General features: G+C 43.1%; 1 long non-coding RNA gene across 1 annotated transcript in view; it reads left to right on the forward strand.

Annotated features, from left to right (window-relative positions):
* The window catches only part of LOC145435844 (uncharacterized), a 47812-nt gene extending 26904 nt beyond the window's left edge, over window positions 1–20908 (forward strand). Inside the window, exon 2 of the long non-coding RNA XR_013914065.1 lies at window positions 19762–20908. This is a non-coding gene — a long non-coding RNA (uncharacterized LOC145435844). The remainder of the gene's footprint in view (window positions 1–19761) is intronic.
* Window positions 20909–26379: the final 5471 nt, after the last annotated feature.

Here is a 26379-nt window from a genome sequence, read left to right on the forward strand (position 1 = left end):
GACACGATGTCCGGGTATCAACACAGGCCGAACACGCTGTAACAGAAGGCTCGTGGTGCCTGAAGCTAATGCGTAGCTGATGGCGACTTCCTATCCTGTCGTTGTGAGTATTCTTAGCCGGGCAGATGCACTCGTTACAGATGTATTTCGGAGAAGCGTACGTTGCGTAGATGAATCTCAAGTCTCAAGGGAAGACTTGAGAGAAAACGTGGGTTTTTATACCCGTAAAATTCGTAACAATGCAAGCGATTGTAAGGCTTTAGTTAATGAGAACGGACTATTAAAGTTGTAGCACAGGAAAAAGGCAGCACTATAACTAGGACTGTTTGGCGTAACAATGCCTACGGAGCTTGCGCAATCTAGAAGAGATAGTAGCGTTCTAATGGTTGCTGATATAGTGAAATCCTAATAAGAGCACAGTAGCCTATATTTCCTTCATAGCAGATACCAGGCGTTATCTAGGGACATTGAATCAAAAGGACCAGCGGTCCGCTACAACGCCCAAGACACCATGTCCTAATGACAATACAGACCGAACACGCCCCAGACACGATATCCGAGTGTCAACTCAGTCCGAACACAACCCAGACACCATGTTTGAATGGCCGAACACGCCCCAGACACGATGTCCGATTGGCAGCACAGGCCGAACACACCCCAGACATGATGTCCAAACACGCCCCAGACACGATGTCCGATTGGCAGCACAGGCCGAACACATCCCAGACATGATGTCCAAACACGCCCCTGACACGATGTCCGAGTGTCAACACAGGCCGACACGCCCCAGACATAATGTCTGAATGGCAGCACATGCCGAACACAACCCGGACATGATGTCGGAACACGCCCCAGACACGATGTGCGATTGGCAACACAGTCCCCCCCCCCCAAGACACGATGTTAATAAGGTTGGTCATGTTTGAAATAAGGTCAGTCTCGTGTTTGAAATAAGGATAGTCATGTTAGAAATGAGGATAGTCATGTTTGATATAAGGATAGTCATGTTTGAAATGAGGTTAGTCTCATGTTTGAAATGAGAATAGTCATGTCAGAAATGAGGATAGTCGCTATATTCACTATAAAGTCAGTTGCAGTACCAGGCACGACTTCCCAATGGTAACCCAGTCCTAACACACCCCAGACATGATGTCAGAACACGCCCCAGACACGATGTCCGATTGGCAGCACAGGCCGAACACACCCCAGACATGATGTTCAAACACGCGCCAGACGATTACGAGTGTCAATACAGGCCTAACACGCCCAAAACACCATGTCTGAATGGCAACACAGACCGAAGACGCCCCAGACACGATGTCTGATTGGCAACTCAGATCCGAAAACAACCCAGACACCATGTTTGAATGGCCGAACATGCCCCAGACACGATGTCCGATTGGCAGCACAGGCCGAACACACTCCAGACATGATGTCCAAAAACGCCCCAGACACGATGTCTGATTGGCAACACAGGCCGAACACCCCCGGACATGATGTCCGAACACGCTCCAGACACGATGTCCGAGTGTCAACACAGGCCTAACCCGCCCAAGACACCATGTCCGAATGAATAATTGACCACGATATTGGGAATTTTATCGAGCGATCATTCGGAACTATGCCGATTTTCAGATTTCAGACTTGGACGGCTATATTTATGGATGGTTCCGTTGACCTGCTAGCTTTAAAATTGTATTTTCGGAATTGTAAATCCGGAATCAAGATCGGTATTGTTAAATTGGAGTTTCAAAGTTAATACATGAGTTCGTCCAATACTAATGTCCCTTGCATTTATTGCGGGTCGCCTGTGTTTGCCGCTGGGCTCATTTGACAAGGACAGGAATATCTCCTTTATTCGAAAGAGAGAATCTCTCATCCTGGTCTGGATCAATATTTATTGGAACGTCCAGGGATCCAACTTCGGACAAATCGGCAGTGACTTCAGATGCATCTCCTTTATTCGAAAGAGAGAATCTGATCTGATCGCCCGCTGCTCCACTCGCATCGCGAAACACGATGATCAGATCCCGGCATCCACTGTGTAATTGGGACTTTAGTTCCACTATTGTGTGGAATAATGATCTTCTGGACCAGCTTCGAACAATACATGGGTGAATGGGGTGCTACAGTGAAGTGTACATTGTATGTCTTGTACGAAAACAACTGAAGCTGCGATTTCAGCTTCAATCCAATGATAAAATCAATTCATACGACTCCTACACAAAACTATAATTCAAATATCAGTGCATGGTCGCGGTGCTGTATCATTTCTGACTCAAAAGGTCCCCGGAATATAGAGAAACGTGAATCGTGATTTATTAATACAAATAAAATACAACAAATTCAAAAGCCCGCGTTTACAGTTCAATCTCTTGAATTCCTCAATCCTCACAACGCATACATACGGTTAACGCCATATTACGACTCAAGTAAATGGAGCATAGAAATAAGTGAACTTGTATCGTCGTTACCGCCACTGTTTTAGCAGCGGTTCATAAGTTAGGCTTACCATATTTTGGAAATCTAAAAGGAGGACACTTTTTCAGAAATTTGAAACTTGCAAAACTGGAGTAGAATTCTCAAAAAACGGTGAATTTTTCCCACTTTGTGATCGGTTGACTGAAAAAAATAAGGTCATCTTTTCTGCTCATAACTCAAAATACCGTAGGTCATCTTTTCGCTCAGAGCTAAAATCACCGTTTTTCACTCCGAAATACCCGCCGGAGCGTCACTTCTGTGCTAATTTGCAGCATATCACTTGCAATTTGCTCTAAATCTTACCTAAACTTTCCAAAAAGAGGACAAAATCTCAAAAAAGAGGACAAAAGGGCGTCCTCCGAGGACACTTTCAAAAAAGTCAAAAAAGAGGACGAACCCTCTTAAAAGAGGACGTATGGTAAGCCTATCATAAGTGCATTCAACCAACCAATCACCATCGTCAATTCCATCGTTCGTGATCAAAGTGTTGCTATACTTATTCTTGCTAGCTTGTTAATAGTATGTTCAAGTAAAAAGCAAAGCCGGTGGCCCGCGAGCATTTCGAATGTTTGAATCCGGCCCGCGACGTAATTTTGAGTTTGACAGCCCTGATCTACACCGCAGGATATTTGTGGCCAGATTGTTATTGTTTTAGTTGCTTGCTGATGTTGTATAGTAGAGCGATGCAGTGAAGGAATATGAAATTGCTATAGTTGTTGAAATTTACGGACGGGTGATCAGAACAGAACCCCGGGGAAGTATCTGGCAGATGTTCAGTACGTTATCGCAAAGTATTCGAAGAAATAGTGCGACTGTGATTCCGATTTTGGAAGACACAACTGCCCAGCATTTTGGCATATTAATATTAAATAATGAAGATTATGCTTTTGGAGATGCTGTCAACTGAGGACTTACTTATTCACGCCACTATTATGGTCAAGAACATTGACCGAAAAAAGTCACTATCGTTTACATACATAATGTTACCCTCTCTGACATAGAGCACAGTGCTTTCGGTGTTGAAAAAATATCTCGTGCATTGCCTATATTCAAGGAAGAACCTCAGAATATAATTGTGACAATAGCTTGCCTCTGCCTTCACAATCTAGCAATTCAGACGAGGAAGATGGAGCTGAATTTGATGAAATACTTCAACTGGAAGCGTTGAACGCACTCGCATGGTGTCGACTCCTACAGACTACAGAGAAATATGCACGACAACGCATGATCTTGAGATTTTTTCTAGCTAGCATTCATGAATATTCTTGTTTGCAATACATTTGATTACGGTACATTCCAAAACATACTTGTGCTTTATTGCTTGCGACACGTAAAAATGAGGTAAAATGTCCATTATGGCTGTATTAAGTAAGTTCAATCTTATAAATTTGCGACACAAGATAGCGAAGTTATTGGGGCGTGTTCGGTTTGTGTTGCCATTCGGACATGGTGCCTTGTGCGTGTTAGGCCTATGTTGACACTCGGACATCGTGTCTGGAGCGTGTTCGGACATCATGTCTGGGGTGTGTTCGGCCTGTGCTGCCAATCGGACATCGTGTCTGGGGCGTGTTCGGCCATTCAAACATGGTGTCTGGGTTGTGTTCGGACTGAGTTGACACTCGGACAGTGTGTCTTGGGCGTGCTGGGTCTATGTTGCCATTCAGACATGATGGCTTGGGCAAGTTAGGCTTGTATTGACACTCGGACATCGTGTCTGGGGCGTGTTTGGACATCATGTCTGGGGTGTGTTCGGCCTGTGCTGCCAAGCGGACATCGTGTCTGGGGCATGTTTGGCCATTCAAACATGGTGTCTGGGCTGTGTTCGGATCTGAGTTGACACTAGGACATCGTGTCTGGGGCGCGTTCGGTCTGTGTTGCCATTCAGACATGGTGTCTTGGGTATGTTAGGCCTGCATTGACACTCGGACATCGTGTCTGGCGCGTGTTCGGACATCTTGCCCGGGGAGTGTTCGGACATCATGTCTGGCGGGTGTTCGGCCTGTGCTGCCATTCAGACACCATGTCTTGGGCGTGTTCGGCCTGTGTTGACACTCGGACATGGTGTCTGGGTTGTTTTCGGATCTGAGTTGCCAATCAGACATCGTGTCTGGGGCGTCTTCGGTCTGTGTTTCCATTCAGACATGGTGTTTTGGGCGTGTTAGGCCTGTATTGACACTCGTACATCGTCTGGCGCGTGTTTGAACATCATGTCTGGGGTGTGTTCGGCCTGTGCTGCCAATCGGACATCGTTTCTGGGGCGTGTTCTGACATCATGTATGGGGTGTGTTAGGACTGGGTTACCATTGGGAAGTCGTGCCTGGTACTGCAACTGACTTTATAGTGAATATAGCGACTATCCTCATTTCAAACATGACTATCCTTATTTCTGACATGACTATCCTCATTTCAAACATGAGACTAACCTCATTTCAAACATGACTATCCTTATATCAAACATGATTATCCTCATTTCTAACATGACTATCCTTATTTCAAACACGAGACTGACCTTATTTCAAACATGACCAACCTTATTAACATCGTGTCTGGGGGAGGGGGGACTGTGTTGCCAATCGCACATCGTGTCTGGGGCGTGTTCCGACATCATGTCTGGGTTGTGTTCGGCATGTGCTGCCATTCAGACATTATGTCTGGTGCGTGTCGGCCTGTGTTGACACTCGGACATCGTGTCTGGGGCGTGTTTGGACATCATGTCTGGGATGTGTTCGGCCTGTGCTGCCAATCGGACATCGTGTCTGGGGCGTGTTTGGACATCATGTCTGGGGTGTGTTCGGCCTGTGCTGCCAATCGGACATCGTGTCTGGGGCGTGTTCGGCCATTCAAACATGGTGTCTGGGTTGTGTTCGGACTGAGTTGACACTCGGATATCGTGTCTGGGGCGTGTTCGGTCTGTATTGTCATTCGGACATGGTGTCTTGGGCGTGTTTTCGGCCTGTGTTGATACCCGGACATCGTGTCTGGGGCGTGTTTGGACATCATGTCTGGGGTGTGTTCGGCCTGTGCTGCCAATCGGACATCTTGCCTGGGGCATGTTCGGCCATTCAAACATGGTGTCTTGGTTGTTTTCGGATCTGAGTTGACACTAAGACATCGTGTCTGGGGCGTGTTCGGTCTGTGTTGCCATTCAGACATGGTGTCTTGGGCGTGTCAGGCCTGTATTGACACTCGTACATCGTGTCTGGCGCGTGTTTGAACATCATGTCTGGGGTGTGTTCGGCCTGTGCTGCCAATCGGACATCGTGTCTGGGACGTGTTTGGACATCATGTCTGTGGTGTGTTCGGCCTGTGCTGCCAATCGGACATCGTGTCTGGGGCGTGTTCGGTCCGTGTTGCCATTCGGACATGGTGTCTTGGGCGTTTTCGGCCTGTGTCGATAACCGGACATCGTGTCTGGGGCGTGTTTGGACATCATGTCTGGGGTGTGTTCGGCCAGTGCTGCCAATCGGACATCTTGTCTGGGGCATGTTCGGCCATTCAAACATGGTGTCTGGGTTGTTTTCGGATCTGAGTTGACACTAGGACATCGTGTCTGGGGCGTGTTCGGTCTGTGTTGCCATTCGGACATCGTGTCTGGGGCGTGTTCGGACATCATGTCTTGGGTATGTTAGGACTGTGTTGACGCTAGGACATCGTGTCTGGGGCGTGTTCGAACATCATGTCTGGGATGTGTTCGGACTGGGTTACCACTGGGAAGTCGTGCCTGGTACTGCAACTGACTTTATAGTGAATATAGCGACTATCCTCATTTCAAACATGACTATCCTTATTTCTGACATGACTATCCTCATTTCAAACATGAGACTCTCCTCATTTCAAACAAATCTGTCCTTATTTCAAACCAATCGAACCAACCCTGTAGACTTTCCGGGCTCTGCTCTACTCTCACTACATATTCGCGCCATCTACTACACAAAACGAATTAAGCCGGATATGACGTCAAAGGGTACTAACTAAAGGTGAATGATGCACTACCTCATAATCTGCACGTCGATACTACATCTCTAACACTTCCTATCTACAAATGACGCGACACATAGCAGCCCTCAATAAGATTCGGCCTGACTATGATCTCGACTCAAGCTGCAACAAACGCTACAGCTGACGGCAAAGCTTCTGCTGTCCAGTGAAGTCGAAACGAAAGGAATCGGCAGGCAGCATTTTGGCGGACTTTTACCGAACTGTTCAAGGTTCAACCGCGGCCGTGTCTTTATTTTGTACAATATGCATTGACGATCTGTGACTAAAGTAATAATGATGAAAAATAATGACCATTATACTTCTGTTGTCTTCAGTATGCCTGCGGTATGTATGGAGTATGGACTACGTTTCCAGTGGGACATCAAATCTGGGGCGTATCTAGGGTGTGTTCGGATTATGTTGTCAATCGGAAACCATGTCTGCGGTATATCTGGGGTGCGTTTGGGCTGTGTTATTTCCACTCGAACATCAAGACTAGAGTGTGGCCTACGTGTCCACTTAATCATCTTCATGTCTGCGGTATGGCTGATGTATGTTGGGGCTGCGTTGGCCCCCGTGGATCAGATCTGGGTCATGTCTGGGGTGTGTTTGGACTGCTTAGACACTCCGACAGCATGTCTGCAGCATATCTGGAGTATAGGCTCGGACTTCGTAGTCAATCGGACATCATGTCAGGGGTGTTTACGGAGTGCCTCGACACTCAGACATCATGTATGGGGCATGTCTGGGGTGAGTTTGCAATGCGCTGACACTATGACATCGTGTTTGGGGCATGTCTGTGGTGTGCTATAACTGTGTTGTCACTCGGAAATAATGTCTGAGGCATGTCTGGGACGTGTTCGTTATTCTCTGTCGACACTCGAAGATCATGTCTGGGTCGTGTCGGGGGTGCGTTCGGACTGCGTTGACGCTCTGACATCATGTCTGAGGCACGTCTGGAGTTGGTTCCGACTTCGTTGCCAATCGAACATAATATCAGGGGTGTTTTAGGACTGCTTTGACACCCAGACATCATGTCTGGGGAATGTCTGGGGTCAGTTTGAACTGCGTTGACACTCTGATATAATGTCTGAGGCATGTCTGGAGTAGCTTCCGACTTCGTTGCCAATCGAACATAATATCTGGGGTGTTTTAGGACTGCTTTGACACTCAGACATCATGTCTGGGACATGTCTGGGCATGTCTGGGGTGAGTTTGAACTGCGTTGACACTCGGACATCATGTCAGAGGCATATCTGGAGTAAGTTCGAACTGCGTATTCTATCGGACATCATGTCTGGGATATGTCGGGGGCATGTTGGGGGTGTGTTCGGACTGCGTTGATAGTCGGACATCATGTCTGGGCATGCCTGGGTGTTTTATCGTGTCACTCGGAAATCATATCTGGGATATGTGGGGGTGAATTCAGTCTGCGTTATCGCACGAATACTATGTGTATGGGACATAATGTGTATGGGACATATTATGTCTGAGGTGTGTTCCGACTGCGTTGACACTCGGACATAATGTCAGAGGCATGTATGAAGTAGGTTCAGACTGCATTTCAACTCCGACTTCGTGTCTGGGCATATCGAATGTGTGCTCGAACTGCGTTGTCACCGGAAAATCATGTCTGGGATATGTGTGGCGTGAGTGCTGCGGTCTTCGTTTGAGACACGAACATCATGTATGGCAAAAGTCTGGGGTGTGTTCGGACTGTGTTGACACAGGACACCATGTTTAATAAATGTTTGGAGTATGCTCGGACAGGGTTGCAGATCGAACATCATGCCGGGTGAGTTTGGACTTCGTTTCAACTCAAACGCCATGTCTGGGTCATGTCTGGGTCATATCCGGGGGTGTTCGACCTGCGTTGCCAGTCTGACATCATGTATGAGGTATGTCGGGAGTATACGTTCAAACTTCGTTGTACATTATTGGACATCATTTCTGAAGCATGTCAATTTACAAGCACGACAGCTTGTTATGTGCCTGCATTTGGCGTTTACAACCTCCACAAGCTTGCAGTCCGCCATTACAAGCTGATTACAGGGTACTTTACAACAATAATTTTTACAGTGCAGCTGTAAAGATGGGAGGTTCCGTGAGGGGTAATAAAGAAGGTTGGGGAACTTGGGCATACATAACCTTGGGTTCCGAATTACTGATTTGGTTTTAGGAGCAAGGAAACAAGCTTCAGCATTGGCTGGTGTCGAAATAAGAGCAGCGGGTTTAGGTTCCCGTTCATATTTTGGTAACTTAGTAGGTTCACTACGGCCCTGTAAACAAGGGCTATCAAAATCAATCAGATCTAGCACCGAGTTAACAGTATTTGAACCCAAAGGTTGCGAACTACCTGGAATGGATGGACAATTAACCTGAGGAACGAATTCGATGGCAGTTTCCTGCTTGACTACAGGACTCAGTCTAGTGCTAAAAATTGATTGTCGGGTTTCTAGGGACTGAGGAACAAAAGGAATTTGAACGTCGGTGCGATTCATACCTGAAGCATTAACAGTAGGAAGCTCAAAACCAAGCACCTTTCTCTCTGCACGAGTTTCCTCAAGCGCAGATGCGATTTCGAATTGGTCCCTCTGATGCCTCATACTGAGTTCATCGATCTCTCGTTGTCTAATGCAGTGCTCTTCAACCGGGGTGGTCGTACACCCTGGGGTGTACCAGAATTTGCAAAGGGTGTACCACTCGGATGGGGTGTACAGGGGTGTACCAGATCCGAATTACAATGAGCCGATGGCTAGCTATCACAAAGGCAGGTTTATGGGCCAGTACAGGTTGACGCACAGGTTAATGAGCAATGCCATATGGTACGATGTTATCTCAAGTGTAATACTGTACACCGCTTGACTGTGATGTCATAAGCATTTCTCCTATTTATTTAGCCGTCGGCAATAGACCAATGGATCCGTTTGGTGTAGGAAGTATGCAGTTAACAAACATGTTTTCAGCTAGTCATTTGTCTTTTAGTGATTTTTTAGGGAACCGCCGCGACAGCTCAGACTTCTTGAATCGGTACTTCCTACCCGACGTTAATAAATACCGCAATACACATAAATGAAGTGACGCAGCCAGCCAGGGTCGAAACAGCTTCCATGTTGAAATCGAAAACCTTTTGTTTTAAAATGCCGATTTTATGTCCAATATTTCGCCATACATTTGCAATTTAGTATTTTGTTATTAGTGATGCAAATTAGCGACAATAGACTGTGTATAGCGGCATACGAGCTGAGGTTACTGACATCTCTTGCAGCCCAAGTGCTACTATCGACTGTGTGTGGTGTGGGGCAGGCCTGATACGCAGTAGGCTGGTGCGCCTGCTATCATCGCTGATCTGAATTACCACTTCTGCAGCAGTAACTTTACCTACTCTCTCCCCAATACTGTTACATTTAGGTTGATTATCGTTCGTAATGTCATGCTGTTTTGGGGCTGACACGAAATAAATTCCAATTTGCGTGGCGGGCGGCTTAACTGGCTGCGAATAGACTCTGTGACCAAATATTATTTTATTCAAATCCAAATTTTTTGACGGCAATAACTCCGCTTCTACTGGTCGGAATTGAACCAAATTTGAAGAACATCGTTTTTATAGACAACCTAATACTTTCATGGGTGAACAGTAAAATTTCAAATTTTTCGTTATTTATTTTATATAATAAATAGAAACTTTCTTCTCCCGTAGCAATACGGCTACCGGTTGGAATTGAACCAAATTTGGTGTGTAGGCTTAAGTTAGGTAACCTAACAATTTTATCAAGTAGCCAGTACGATTTGAGAAAAAAAGTCATTTTTGAAGACCCCCAATGAACAGGGGTGTACGAGTTTTGAGCAAACGTTAAAAGGGTGTACCACGTCGAAAAAGGTTGAAGAGCACTGGTCTAATGCGTCTCAAGGTTTCAACCACGGACTTGTTTTCCCGTTCGAGTTCTTCTGCTTCGAGCTTTTGCTGTCGAGCAATTTCTTCCCGTCTTGATTTAATCTTTTCAAGCATTTCTTCTTCTTCTTCACGATGATGCCGCAACATGAGTTGCTGTTTTTCCAGAATATGACGTTGTGAGGATGAAGCAGATCTGGCCTCCAGAACCGCTTCTTGTTGCATCAATGTCATACCTATATCTGAGGTAGACCTTGTTGAGCCGGAGCCATGTGATTGAGTAACATGACTTTTTGATTTAATACTCGATCGACTGCCAACCTTTGCATTTGATCTGGTAGTCATCATATGTAGACTGTCTTTGGTTAGCAATGCACTTTTGGTGCTTCTTTTCACATGACGCGAAACCATGCCAGCAGACACACAACTCGAACTTGTTTTAGTCTTTGTTTTGTTCAAGTTGTTTTTTGGCTGTGCTGCAGCTCCTATCGCGCCATAAGCTTTGACGTGCGTTGCTAATTGTTGAATCGGGCCTTCCAGATTATCTTCGGATAACACCAGGGCGTCAATTCCATGTTGATTAGATGCTAGTTGATTGGAGACCGCAACATCTTTCAACAGCTCCATTATGAAATATCCTTTGTCGTTTAGTGCAACGTTTCGTTTGATGCGATGTGATCATTAAAAACTTGTGTAACCGCAGAAATTTCAGGCCTAATCTGGGTACACGACGTAGCACTGTCAGCTTTCTTCGCTCTGGTTGAAACTTCAACACGCGTCTTCTTGGGTGAAGTACGGTTTTTAATGATCCAAATTCCCAGCGATTATACAACTGACCAAATAATTTATAACAATCCAAATTCTTAATACAAACAAATAATACGAATTAAATAACATCAAAGCCAAATAGAGCCCTAACTACAATAATACGTCCCTAAACTAAACGATTCAAGCCAAAGCATAATATGCGACCGATATCACGCAGTGCACCACGTGAAGTGATAGATTCATGGCGCCAATACCATCATTCATGCGTCATAAAGAATCATTGGTCCATAGCGAAGGTGGTATTCTGCGACAACAACGCTTACGAATGCAGGGAAAAGTCCTGTCAAATTTGCAGATATGTGGAAGAAACCAAGTTAGAACCAGTCGTCAATCACATCGACGTTGACGATATCGTTCGTAACAAGGTGAAACTGCCGTACACCAACAGACATCCGTGGTACAATATACAGTCGGAGTGCAGCAATCTGAGACGAACACATGCGCACCTGAAACAAGGCACTCGGCCCTCGAAAAAGGATGCGAATGCAAAAGATGTGAAAAGGTATCTCAGGGAAGTAACCATTTCCAATGACGGTTTATTGGTCGTACAGGTTCGTACACCGCTATCTCCGATCAAAGAAAGGATCGTCATCCCGAGAAAGGTACTTGCGGGAGTGCTGATGGCGCTTCACCTAAAACTCGATCATCCTTCGATCCACCAGTTAAAGCAAGTGGTCTCCAGATATTTTTTCGCGCTAGACCTTCATCGCGCCGTGACGGAAGTGAACGAACGTTGTCATACATGTTTATCCCTGAGAGACATTACTCCTGCTTTGACCCCTCAGTCAACGTGTCCGCCACCCTGTGCCATTGGAGAAAGGTTTGCTGCCGATGTCCTGAAGCGTGAAAAACAGTGCATTCTCGTGGTGCGCGAAACAGTGTCTTCATTTACCAAATCTATTATCATTACAGACGAAAGAGCGGAGACTCTACGTAGCGCACTGTCCACTGAACAGCCCGAACTCGGTCATCAGGACGGATGGAGCTACATCGTTTTCAGCGCTGAAGAACGACTCGCTCCTCTCTACCTACGGCATGGCTGTGGAAACGGGAAGGGTCATGAACGTTAATAAAAATCCCGTCGCCGAAAGAGCAGTTCAAGAACTCTCCAGCGAGATACTGAAGCTTCAGGGATCGGGCTATCATGGAGGTAAAGTGACTCCTCTACAACTTCAAATCGCCACTTGTAACCTCAACAACCGTATCCGCGGAAATGGCGTCTCGGCAAGGGAGATCCTGCTTCAGAGAGATCAGTTCATCAACTCCTCTCTCCCCATCGATGATGAAGAGCTGATAAAGAAACAACAGGAACGTAGGGCCGCTAATCATCCGGCAAGTGAAGTTGCGAAGGCCCCTAAACGAGAAACGAGGAAATCGCGGTTCCTGTCGGCGTTGTAGATATCGTTTACCTATACAACGATAAGAAAAAGCACCGAAGCAGGGACCGATATTTGGTGTTGTCAACCGAAGGCGAGTGGTGTAACATATCTCGATTTGGAGGCAAACGACTTTCGTACGGGACTTATCGCGTGCGTCAAAATGACTGTTTCTTGGTACCAAACGAAATTGGACCAAAAGATCGAACTTCGAATTACTCTGATTCGGAGTGCGAATCTATCGAGCATGAGCCCGAGATTCTCGACAATGCGTCGATCTCCGACGAAGGGCGCTTGGAAGCAACTCCCCCCGAACGGCAATATCCGGTAGATCCTGTCTCCGAACCAGACTCGCAACAACGCCTACCTGACCTCCCATCGGAGAGTCCACCAATACGACCTCGTCGGTCTCTGAGAGTTAGAAAACCTCCTGTCTGGCATAAAGATTATGTCATAGACAAATGAAGGAGAAGACGTTGCGCCAATATTGTTTTGTGTTGTGTTTAAACGGAGCCGAATGTTGGCTCCTGTTAATTGATTGTCCGCTGATTGCGATTGATTGGTGTCATCACATAATTACTTTATATAACGGTTGCTCGCGGTGTTGGGTTCTCTTTTGCTGCAATAAACTTCTGTCGTAAGCCGACATCGTTCTTGGTGCCTATAGGGAATACAGGCTCTATACTGGCGCACAAAAAAAGAAAACACTGACAATCTAATCATTCGTGCTGTCGCAGTTCTTGGGATAGATGTCACAGCCAACGACATATCCATTTCTCACCGCTTGCCTTCTAAACACCAGAGCCTACCGCCGCCAATACTGGTCCGATTTACTTCATTGAAAATGAGGAATCTCATCCTGAAAGCACGAATCAAACTATCGAAAATTAAAGATTTTGGGATCCCAAAAATGACTTCACTGTTTATCAATGAACATTTGACCAAGAATGCTCGTGACCTGCTCACCGCTGCCAAAACTTTCAAAAAGAAACACGACTATGATTATTTATGGATAAACAATGGCCGCATATTCCTAAGAAGAGCTCCTGGTGGGGAAAAAATTCATCTTCGTTGTCAAAATGACCTTGACCAGCTGCAATAATTCCTCGCTATCATCTAGGCCTACTCACAGTCTTCTCACATCACTGCCAATATGGCGAGACGACGCTGCAAAGCATGCTTTGAATATTGCGAATCTGATGACCCAACCCTTAAATGTGTTATCTGTAATTGCTGGTTACACCAGAGATGTGTGAGTGCTTCTAATTTTCATCCTAATAATACTACAGCCATACAGCATTATTGTAATGTTTGCCTAAACAATAATCTTGCTCTTGGTCATTCTTATGAAACATTGTGCCAAACCACTACTTCCCCTGCAGAGATCACTGATAGTAACAAGTTATCAACTAAACAAGTAGAGCTTAACAACCTAAATGCATGTAAATGTATTTATTTTACAGCTGATTCTATTCAAATACCCAAGACCAACCATTTTGCTATTGGTCATGTAAACATTGTATCTTTGCAGAAAAACTTCGACAAGCTTCATGAATTTCTATGCTCACTGGATATCCCAGTTACATTACTTGCAGTCTCTGAGACCAGACTTCAGAGTGACCCAATTAGTAACATAAATATTGATGGCTATTCTTTTATTCATAGCCCAACCAAATCCAAGGCTGGTGGAGTGGGTTTGTATATACATTAGGGTTGTTCAGAATTGATTGACTTTCAAAATGTCGTGGTTTTCAGTCCGATTCCCATGCCTTATACCATAAAAACATATTCTAGGTACTTTTTTTCGTAATTCATCCCTTGCATCCGTGTGCACATTGAGCTGGAAGAATATCGGCTAAAAATAGGGGATTCCCCTAAAATTTGAGTGTCGCTATTCGGACTAGGCTAGTAAAACGTCATATATAAGCTGGTTTTATGTAGCTATTGCGGTTGGAGTGCTACATAACCTCACTATAGAAAGTATTGTCAGTTCAGGACACCATTTTCATGTCCCACACTGCCTTAGAACTCTTCAAAACTGCCTAAGACTGATAGTCATTTTGTTGGATCACCTATCCTACACTCCTCAACCCTACCCGAGATTGTTTATCAATTGCCGGGATCACCACGTGCAAGAATACAACTGTAAATGTATCATTCACTCACAGCCACATTATAAACATCACATTGTTCAAAGGAAACGAAACAAAAAGGCAAAGAAACAGATCAACTTGGCACATTGCATTGCACTGGGATGCAAAGCTCACTAGAAGTCGTTTCGGAGGGAAATTTGAGGCCTTGGCAGTGCTGGCATAGTCTGCGTATTCCAACGCATTTGAGAAAGGCAAACTTCTTGGCAATCGAACTCTGGAGAGTGCTACAGGAAAAGCACAGGCTGATCTGTCATTTGAACTGCTGGAACTTTATAATTTACCAAATAATGTCAGAGCTCTTGTGTTTGACACAACACCCTCAAACAATGGAAAAAATAAAGGATGCGGTTCTGTTACTTGAAGAATTGATAAACAGGAAAGTTTTCTACTTTCTACTTCTGCTTGTCGCCATCATATTTATGAACTAGTCATCCGGGGAGGTCTGGAAGTGAAGTGTGTTTGGATCTGCGACCACAGGCCCTGAAAACACAGATTTTAATACCTTCCAAGAAGTGGAAAGATATTGATCAATTAAGAAGCTCTAAAACACTTCAGTTTGATGAATGCAGCTGGTTGGCGATCAAAGCTGATGAAGCTAAGCAAGAAATAATTCCACTGATGAAGCCATATAATGGAAAGCAGAAAGAAGTCTTGATAATAAATGACTACAGAGAATGTGCAACAGGCACCTTGGCGATTGTAGCTGCCCAATATATTGATAATTGTTTTCGCAAGCCTGGTGCTACTAATAGCACTGGATGGATGAGTCAAGTGCTGTACTGTCAAAAATGTTCATGTGGAGAGAGCAAATGGGCTATTCTGAAGAGTTCATTAGAAAGTTGCCCAGTTTTATGTCCCAGCTTGGTTGAAAACTGGTAATGCATGTGGCGCTCAATATATTGATCTCAAATTCCTTCATGGCATGACAGACTTTTCATTGTGCGATTTCACAGTTGCTGATGTGGCATATAAAAAGATGCGAGAACATCATTGGCATCTCACCGAGGAAACGGTGGTATCAACAATGCTCTCGGCTAAACCAAAGATTCCTGACAAAGTGAAGGAAGCGATGGCTGCTAAATTGCTGCAAATGCCAATCGTTGAACAATTTCGCAGAGGTAAGCTATACCTCTGAGTCTAATCTCTGACTCTGTCTCAGCGTCAATGAGTATGGTTGCTTTAATTGAACCGGAATCATGATTTCTATTCAATGCTATACCTGTCGAACATGATTGGTTTAGTCTTCCAGTTTCGGAATGGCATACTGATTCGCATTTCGTGACTGCTGAAGAATTTGTGAGTAGCGTTGAAATAGTTAACGGCGCAGCAGAGCGTTTGGTGAAATTAAATACCGACTTCGATGCTTTCAAAACAGATGACAAAGAACAGCGAGCGAGCCTCTTCCAAGCCGTGGAAGATAACGGGAACAGATATGCCGATTTCTCTAAAGCAACCATTTCATTCGGACCTGATTTAAGTAGTATTTGCCAAGTTGATCTGTTTCTTTGCCTTTTTGTTTCGTTTCCTTTGAAAAATGTGATGTTTATAATGTGGCTGTGAGTGAATGATACATTTACAGTTGTATTCTTGCACGTGGTGATCCCGGCAATTGATGAACAATCTCGGGTAGGGTTGAGGAGTGTAGGATAGGTGATCCAACAAAATGACTATCAGTCTTAGGCAGTTTTGAGGAGTTCTAAGGCAGTGTGGGACATGAAAATGGTGTCCTGAACTGACAATACTTTCTATAGTGAGGTTATGTAGCACTCCAACCGCAATAGCTACATAAAACCAGCTTATATATGACGTTTTACTAGCCTAGTCCGAATAGCAACACCTAAATTTTAGGGGAATCCCCTATTTTTAGCCGATATTCTTCCAACTCAATGTGCACACGGATGCAAGGGATGAATTACGAAAAAAAGTACCTAGAATATGTTTTTATGGTATAAGGCATGGGAATCGGACTGAAAACCACGACATTTTGAAAGTCGATCAATTCTGAACAACCCTAATATACATGATGACATAACTTACCAAGAGAATCAAGACTTTGAAATAAAAGGCTGTCAATGTGAACAGCTATGGATTGAAATTTCTGGTATACCAACCTTCCCAGACTCCATTATTGTTGGATCAATCTATAGACACCCAAGGGATAATGTTTCCAATTTCATGGAACAATTTTCCTCGACCTTACAGTTATTGAACAGTAAAGATAAAAAATTCATTATCACCGGTGACTTCAACATCAACCTATTAGATGCATCACCCATGGTCAGAGAATATCTAGACATGATATCAAGTCACGGCACTGCTCAAATTATAACCCATCCGACAAGCGTCACAAGAACATCTAAAACACTCTTGGATCATACCTATACAAATATTGCTGGTCAATCAATATCCCCTTCTGTTGTGGAATGTAACTTGAGTGATCACTATCCAATATTATGTCAATTTGGATCTCGTCTTAAACGCTTGAGACCAAAGTACATGCGCAGAAATCTGCACAAAATTGACCTGACCTCCTTCTACTATGACCTTGACTGCCTGGCAGATAAAACCGATGCTGTGATCCTCCGTGATAACAACTTTAATGAAACATTTGATTACTTCATGAAAGAAATCTCTTGTATTGTAAACAAACATGCACCTTTAAAATCTCTATCAAAGCGTCAACAAAGATTATCAAATAAACCTTGGTTATCTCTTGGCATACTGGTATCCATTAAGCACAGAAACAGACTCTACAGATCACTGAAAAATAAATGGTCAGAATTTAGACGATTGCAATTCAAAAAATATGCCAACTTACTCTCTCAAATCAAAACGAAAGCTCTCTCAAATCAAAACGAAAGCAAAGGAACTATATTTTAAGAAACACTTTTCTAAACATCAAAATAATCCACGTGAAACATGGAGATCCGTAAATCGTATTATCAACAGAAAATCCAACTCCCAGGCACCTAACAAAATAAAAGATTTTGTTTCTGATCAAATGGTCTCTGATCAGTCCCGGATGACTGAGATCTTTAATAGTTTCTTTTCTACCATCGGCACAAAACTCTCGGAATGTTGCTCGAATGAAGATGTCGATCACCATCATATTTTTGGAAAACGCCCAAGTTCATCATTCTATTTTCAACCAACGTCACCAAATGAAGTCATAAGTGTTCTATCTACACTGAAAAACAATAAAGCTCAAGGTCACGATCAACTATCTGTCATTATTGTCAAACACATAGGAATTCACATAACAGATACCATCGCTAAATTATTCAATTTCTCATTTTCTTCAGGGATATTTCCTGATTACTTGAAGATTGCACGTGTGATACCTGTATTTAAATGTGGGGACAAAACCAACGTAAGCAACTATCGACCCATTTCGATATTGTCACCGTTTGCCACTCTGCTTGAGAAAATATTATTTGAGAGACTTAACAGTTATCTCAATAAAATGAATCTCCTAAACTCAAATCAATATGGTTTTAGAAATAACCACACAACCTCTCAAGCTATATTACAGGTTACCTCAAGGATATATGAGCTCATTGACTCTAAAAATGTTGCCACTGGTGTGTTTTTAGATCTGAAAAAGGCATTCGACTGTGTCAATCATTCCAAACTAGTGGATAAACTTGAATTCTATGGTATACGTGGACTTGCAAAAATGTATTTCGAATCTTACTTAAATAATAGGAAACAATTTGTTCATATTGGAACAACGCGTTCACAATTACTACCCATACAGACTGGTGTACCTCAGGGATCAGTTCTCGGGCCCCTGCTGTTCATAATTTACATCAATGATATTGGTCATTTATTTGACAATGACATCACACTGTTTGCTGATGACACCAGTCTAGTTATACCCGGTAAAAATTTATCTGATGCATTTGCCAACATTAACACTAAGCTATCGACAGTGTCAAAATGGATGGCGTCTAACCAACTTCAGCTCAATGCCTCCAAAACCAAAACTCTCGTGTTTCATACACAAGTGAATCGCAGTGGAATTATAGTAAATAACGCACATCTTGATACACATAAAACTGTTAGATATCTTGGCATTATCATTGATGATAAACTCGGATGGTCTAATCATATCAACAATATAAAACTAAAATCTCGCGTGGTGTCGGGGCTCTCTATCGCCTTAAAAATTTAATTCCTCATCAAACTCTCAGATCAGTCTACTATGCCTTAATTCACTGCTATCTCATTTATGGGATCCTAGTTTGGGGACCTGCTGCGAAAAAACATCTGCAGAAATTGCAAGTCTTGCAAAACCGAGCCATACGAATTCTCTGTCGGAAATCTAGATAGGCTATGAGAATTGTAATAGCATGTATCGTAGCGTTAGAATGTTGAAAGTGGAAGATATTTTCAAATTCGAGGTAATGAAATTCATGCATAGCTATCATCAGGGTGAACTGCCACTATATTTTGATAATCTGTTCAAGATACCTTCAGATACCCACCAACATCATACCAGATTTTCTTCTAACTTGTCTCTGTCTGTGCAACACCACTCTACCAGTCTAGTACAAAATTCAATCAGTTTTATTGGTGTCAATGTTTGGAATAAGCTGCCACCTAATCTCCGCAATTCAGACTCTTGTGCTTTTAAAAAACAATGTTTTCATTCTCTTATATCTAACTACCGGTAAATTGTATTTGCGTTGTATTTCAAATTGGTCCATGATACTGTGTCTTATTTTTCCTTTCGTTCGTTAGTTTATTTTCTTTTTCTTTTCATTAGTTATCGACTGTGAAAATTGCTCCTGTCCCGGGTGGCTCGGCCCTGAAGACTATGTCATATCGAGCCTCCCGTCTACCTTGCATGTCTCATTTCACTGTTACATTTTTGTAGTGTTATGTTGATATGTAATGTATACGAATAAAGATTCTCTCCCTCTCTCTCTCTCTCATCCCAGCTCTCGTGGTTAGTTGAATACTTGAGTAATGTTGCCATTGACGAGGTGACTGATAGTGATGCGGCTGTTTCTTTCTATGAAAGTGGTTATATTGGACGGTCCATTACCAGGCGAAGGCATTGTGGCAAATGCAGTAATTTACTTGGTAAGAGCATTGCTGTTCCGCCACTGTCTGATTCTATACCAGACAAGTACAAATCAGTGCTGCAAATTGCAAACAGGGGTGGTCTCTCAGGACCATCTAACTATTGTTATGTCTTGACAACCCTTGCTGTCCAATATTACACAGCTCTAGCCAACGACAGTGATGTTATGAAAAAGTTCATAACCTGTCCTAATCCAAGAAGGGTTTTTGTATCTGCCATTCGCGAAATTTTGAAGTCAACTTTTCTGTGCAATCTCACATCTGTTGTAGGCTATGTGAGAATGAGAAAGATCCCCATAACAATTTTGAATTGATCATGCAAACGTCATTTAACTGCTTTGCAAAAAAACAGTTGAAACGCTTCAACAGCAAGACTAGTTCCAAGCTGCCCATGAGCCAAAAGCATCAAAAGATCAGGAAACTTAACTCCAAGGGTTCCAGCAAATCTTAGTGATTTCTGGCTGTATCTGCTTTAAAGTATGTTATTACACCTGCTCTGTATCTTCCTTCGATAAAAATACCTTTGTGTTCAGCTAGTGATTTCTTATTCTATCTGCTCTGTATCTTGCCTTGATTAAGTTGGTGATGTTTGGTAACTGCTGTGTCTCTACTAACCTGGATTAAAATATGCTTGTCATCAGCTAGTGATTTTCGGTTGTATATGTGCTCTGTACCTTGTCTCGTTAAAACAAATACGTTTGTTTCTAGCTAGTGATTTTTTACTATATCTACTCTGTAGCTAGCCTTGATTAAAATACTGGAATCTGCTGTGTATCTAACCTGTATTAAAATGTTTGTCATCAACAAGTGACTTTTAGTTGTATCTGCTTTGTAACTTGCCTTGGTTAAAAAATACGTTAGTTATCAGCTAGTGATTTTGATTGTATCCGCTCTGTGATTTTTGGTTGTATTTGCTGTGTATCTTGCCTTGATTAAAATGCACATGCTTTCAATTACTGGTATTTAGTACATTCGTTTTCCGCTCTGTATGAGATAACCATAATGTCTGCTTGGCAGTTTTGATTTTATCTGCTCTGTGTTTTTTGGTTATATTTGCTGTGTATCTTGCCTTGAATAAAATACCCGCCTTGATTAAAATACACATGTTTTCAGTTACTTATATTTGGTACATTTGGTACGTTTTTAGCTCTGTATGAGATAACCAGAATGTCTGCTAGGCAGTTATTGGAGAACCAAGAAAATTCATGTCAGTCAGCAGTAGTGGGATATTCACAGTAATCGCCAACAGTATTATCTACGCTATCGATGCGTTCGAGGTGGCACTCCTATTGCACGCCTCTAAAACGAGAGATACATCCCGGTGTTTAGATATCCCTGGGTATGAAGCAGTGTTAGGATCAAGTCACGACATCAATCCCTCGGTATTTGTGGCACGCGAAATCATTTTTCATGTCATGACAAATGATATATCATAACTATGTGTTAGCAAAAAGTGGAAAAAGTTTTTGAAATGTATAATCTAATAGGCGACCCAAACATGTTTCCAAAACTAGCATACGGTATTCGATTTGAGCAGATTTTAGTTATCTACGCTCACGCGTCTTATCGGAACCAGATTTCTTGTTTATAATGTGGGAACCCCACATTTTGGCACGCTGCATACAAAAGGTTGCCAACCCCTGCCCTACACGCTCATGTGATAGGCCCACAGCGCACATAAGTTTTTTGATCTGCTCGGTTGTAAACATTTCCAAATGTTTAGATGTTGGAATAAATGCAAATGATTTGCAAGAAACAAGGCTTGTCTGATATGTACATCGCTGCAAAGATAATGGAAAAAAGTTGCAGCTCTGCGTTATGCCTCTTATGCAACCGCAGAGGATTTTGCTAGTTGTGTGAAGGACAGATTAATTGGCCATGTACAGGCCGTGTTATTTTTGGAATTTCGGTAACCAAATGCCAAAACTGCCCCAAATAAAAAAATTGAAATGTTAAAATTGGGACATCTTAGAAATATAGATTTTTATGTAAGTTTTAGATAGAAATGTCAACAAGTATTGAAAGGCATCTGCATGAAGCGACAAATCAAGTGTTTAACGCTAAATCCCCATATTGAGGTCCGTGAACCCTTGGGAATGCCGCGGTCTACCGTCCAAGGGATCTATGTAATGCGAATAAAAATCTTAGGGTCGAGGCCAAAAAGTCAAGTAATGAAATATGGATTTATGATATACTGTGGATTGATCAACCGGGATAGTAAATGATATCCAGCAATGATGGATGTATAGCTCAATGACTAAGCATTGTCACCGCTCGTGTATTTTGTTACCTCATGTACTCAACAAGCACGACATATGCCTAAAATCATTTCATTACAATTTTTATCAAATCAATAGACCACAGCATTGCGATATAATGAAAAGATAGGAGGTGCCGAAACGACTTGGAGAGTAGTTTTCCAATGAGACACCCGCCTTGGCATTTCGGTCAATGCGTATATATTATTCCATTTTCTTCCAAATTGTTGTTGAAAATGTCAGTATATGGTGCAATCACTGATAGACTGTGTCCCGTTGGACGAACGGCATATAGATTTATCAATCAACAATTGAACATACGCACTTACCCAGTGTCAAATTCCTCAGTCGCCAAAAAGTAACCTCCATCAATGCGTATACCATATACACGCCTACAAAGATTCGGTACTTTCTGTTACTTTTGTTTGCCCGTTGGATATTTGTTCATATTAGATTGAATATTAAAGCCATTCGTGATTCAAACGCGTCAGCAACGATTTCGAATTCTCATCACAAGTTGTATTGGGATATGTGTGGATTACGGTTGTTCAGGTTTGAAAAATTTTCCGGAAACCTCGTTCGCCGTATTCCTAATGATAGTTGGGTATATAAAAATACTTTTATACGCGATTTTGGTCATCTTCATCCTGATCTTCCTTTCCGTCAAAGCCCACAAAGATCCACGGGTAAATTCTCCTTATTACGGGATATGTAGTGTTGATCATGTCACCGATTTATTGCTTTGTGACATTATCAGATGAAAACGGCCGTGTAGAGATGGGATTTCGCAATAAGATGTTTTCGAACTTATACTTAAATGTAGTCATATAAAGGCCATATGTTTCCCTGTTTTGCTTCAGCACAACCTGTATATCATGTAAATGGGAAGCATGCATTGGTTGCACGGTTAACGTCGACTTGTTTTGAATCGTACATTGAACAAGCGGCGTCGGGTTGCAAGTTAAGAACAAATGCGGATATTTCCTGCTATTTTCCAGCCAGAAGATATTATTTAATGTCAGCAATACTTTACTGAACTTTAAATAATCTTTAAAATACCGAGTCATCTTATTTTATCGTAGACTCAGCACCGTAACTGCCGCACCCCAAACCCCCCAATTGGGGGGGGGCCGAGCTCGAAGGGGGCCCAAAATTATTTCGTGAATGAGCATAAATCATAGAGTATTTTTTCAAAATTTATGCAAGTTTTTCAATTTTTTTTCGCGCTGCGCGCGAATTCAAGTGGTCATTTGTCTTTAATATTGGGTATTGGGCTATTACCGCGCCACGACCCACCAAGACATACAATCAAGTTTTGGGTCATATAACATGCGACTCCAAGAAGTGTGCCAGAACGATCGGCAGCGAGAAAACCTTGGCTGAAAAGGTCTAGGCCAGTGGCTCCCAACGTGGGCGATATCGCCCCACCCCCAGGAGGCGGTTTGGTGGTCCAGTGGGGCGAAGGGGCGATAGGGGGGCGAAAACGGAAGAAGGGGGCGAAAACAACGAACGGGGCGATAGAGGGGCGATGGCGCGTTAAAACGGCTATATTGGAGTCGGGACCGTCACTACCGCACCGCAAACTCCCCAATTGTGGGTGGGGGCCCGAAATCGAAGGAAGTCCAAAATTAATTCGTGAATTAACATGAATGATAGAGTAATTTTTTAGAAATTCATGTGACTTTTTCAAAAATTTGCGCTGGGCGCGATTTAATATTTTCATGTGTCTTGATGTTGGGGTCCCCGTCACCCAACAAAAATGCGCATGATTTATGGAAATGGGAGACTTCGGCGTCGGCCATTACTGCTTCACAACGCACCAAGACATATGAAGTTAGAGGCCATGTAATATGCGACTCGGAGAGGTGTGACAGAACGATCAGCAGCGAAAAAACCTTGGCCGAAAAGGAATGCCCTTGTGTTGACCGAAAACTTCGATATATACACATATATGTTTAATTGTCCGTAGGCGCCTCAAGGGCTGGCGGTGAATGTTCTTGTCCCAGTGAGCATAACCCTACAGGACAAATGCCATCCCGCAAGGACAAAATATCGGCCAGTAAAGAAATACCAATATGAAATCATGTGCGTCTTTTAGTTTGGTACGTTTTGACGATTTCCATATCATCTGACATAGCAGATATATAGGAGGTCACGAAATAGCATCGTGTAACGAAGTCATATCAACGGGTCCGCCCGCCGAAGATGTTTAATTATTATTTGCGGGCCGTCTGGTTTTTGAGACACTTCACTCGGCTCTACTGGTGAATCTAATTACGTGAGTAGAGAGGACAATAAATTGATAGCATAATATATATGCAATCGCCGACCTGATTGAGCGATTTTATCATAAATTATCAAAAATTTTCGCGCCTCGCGCTGCCTCAAAATACAGTACACATATGATTTAGTTACAAACGCGAACAACAACATGATAGGGGGAGGGTCGTTTTACACCCTATGGGAGCCCCAGCCCCTGTGTTATAGGGGGCCCGACGAGGTACTGTTTCGTTCCTGCCAATGGGTATACGCCCGAATATGTTTAATTTTTATTGAGTCGTCCTATACATTTTCAAACACACCTCACTCAACTCTATTGGCAAATCTGATTACGTGAGCAGAGAGAAGATAAAAATTGATAACAATATATATGCAATTCCCGATCATACTGACCGATTCAATCATGAATTGTAGAATTTTTGCGCGCTTAGGCAATAAACGCTAATTCAGTAAACCAAGTCCCAACAATGCTAGATATCGGTAAACAGGGTATCGGCAATGGGGGGTCTGGGGGGCGAAGCCCCCCAGAAGTTCGGCCTATAACCCTATGGGGGGCCCAAGACCAAAGTTTTGGGGGGGGCCTGACGAAGTGCTGTTACGGCCCTGCGGTAGACTGCAATTCCGTTGATGAACAATGTGTGAAACAAAGCCGAGAAGGGTTTTTCCGGACCCACCCTGAACAAAATTGAAGTCTGCTCACTATCTGGTCCGATGTTCTGGTCTCTATGAGGTCGGATATTCATCTGAACGCATTAGTCACTTTAATTTACCGACTCTAGATCAGGTTCTACAGTATTTGCTATATCTGAAAGAACATTGTCGTAAAACTACCACAACGCAGGACTGTGTTCTTCTAGTTAGAAGTTCTAACTGTTAAAGATGTTGCCAAAGTATAGAATATGACAAGAATACCTACAAGGCCAGCGCAGGACATTGTGTTGATGCTTTGTTTCATACATTCTTCTCCAACTAAATTGCAGTCTACCATAAAATAAGGTAACTCGGTATTTTACGGATAATTTGAAGTTTAGAAAAGTATTACTGACATTAGATACCTTTAAATAATATCTTCTGGCTGGAAACTAGCAGGATATATCGGAATTTGTTCTCGACTTGCAACCAACGGCGCTTCTTCAATGTACGATCCAAAACAAATCGATGCCAACCGTGCGACTAATACATGCTTCCCATGAACATGAAAGACATGTTGTGAAGAGCGAAATGGAGATGAGTAGTGAGGTTTGGTCAAATTGGTACCGTCCAATCCCAGAAGGCCACGTCGCCTTAATTGCCACGCCTACATTGCCACATCATCCGCCCATTGCCACACCTATGGGACGCCTATTGCCACATCATCCACCCATTGCCGCACCTATAGCACGCCCATTGCCGCACCTATAGCACACCTATTGCCACATCATCCATCCATTGGCACATCACATACCACATTCATCTGTGTCACATCATCAAGCGCCACACCTATAGTGCCACATCATCCATTGCCACATCATCACCGCATTGATTGCCGCATCTATATTGTGCACAGCGCCGCATCAACCAGCGCGATGTCGATTGCTGCACCTATAACACTCATTACCACGCCAAAACTTACCTTAGCTAGAATCGAACCTGGCTTGGATGGGTATAATGTCACGTCGCTCACCACCAGGCTATTGAGCAAACTACCCGTATTGAGCTGTTTTGAGAATATAACCGCCGATTCTCTCTTAAATTCCGAGACAACACCTTTTTCGAGTTATTACACATAAATGTAAGACTATAACAGCTGTGTCATCATTAATTAGTCAATGATTTCGGGGAATTCTGCAAATGCAACTTAATAATACAGATATCGCAACCATAAAGGCCTACGATCACGCAAAGCTCATGCACCGCGCATATTGCCGAGTACTATTCCAAGAAATTGACGCGTGTAAATGCGGCACGAATATAGTTGCTTACGATTCCAAGAAGTCGGATCACATCGACAATATGAATTAGAACATTCTAAATATAGTTGCGATTCCAAAAAGTCGGGCCACATC

Source organism: Botryllus schlosseri, chromosome 3, assembly GCF_051294905.1.
Source record: "Botryllus schlosseri isolate E-star chromosome 3, Bs_hap1, whole genome shotgun sequence".
Lineage (NCBI taxonomy): Eukaryota > Metazoa > Chordata > Ascidiacea > Stolidobranchia > Styelidae > Botryllus > Botryllus schlosseri.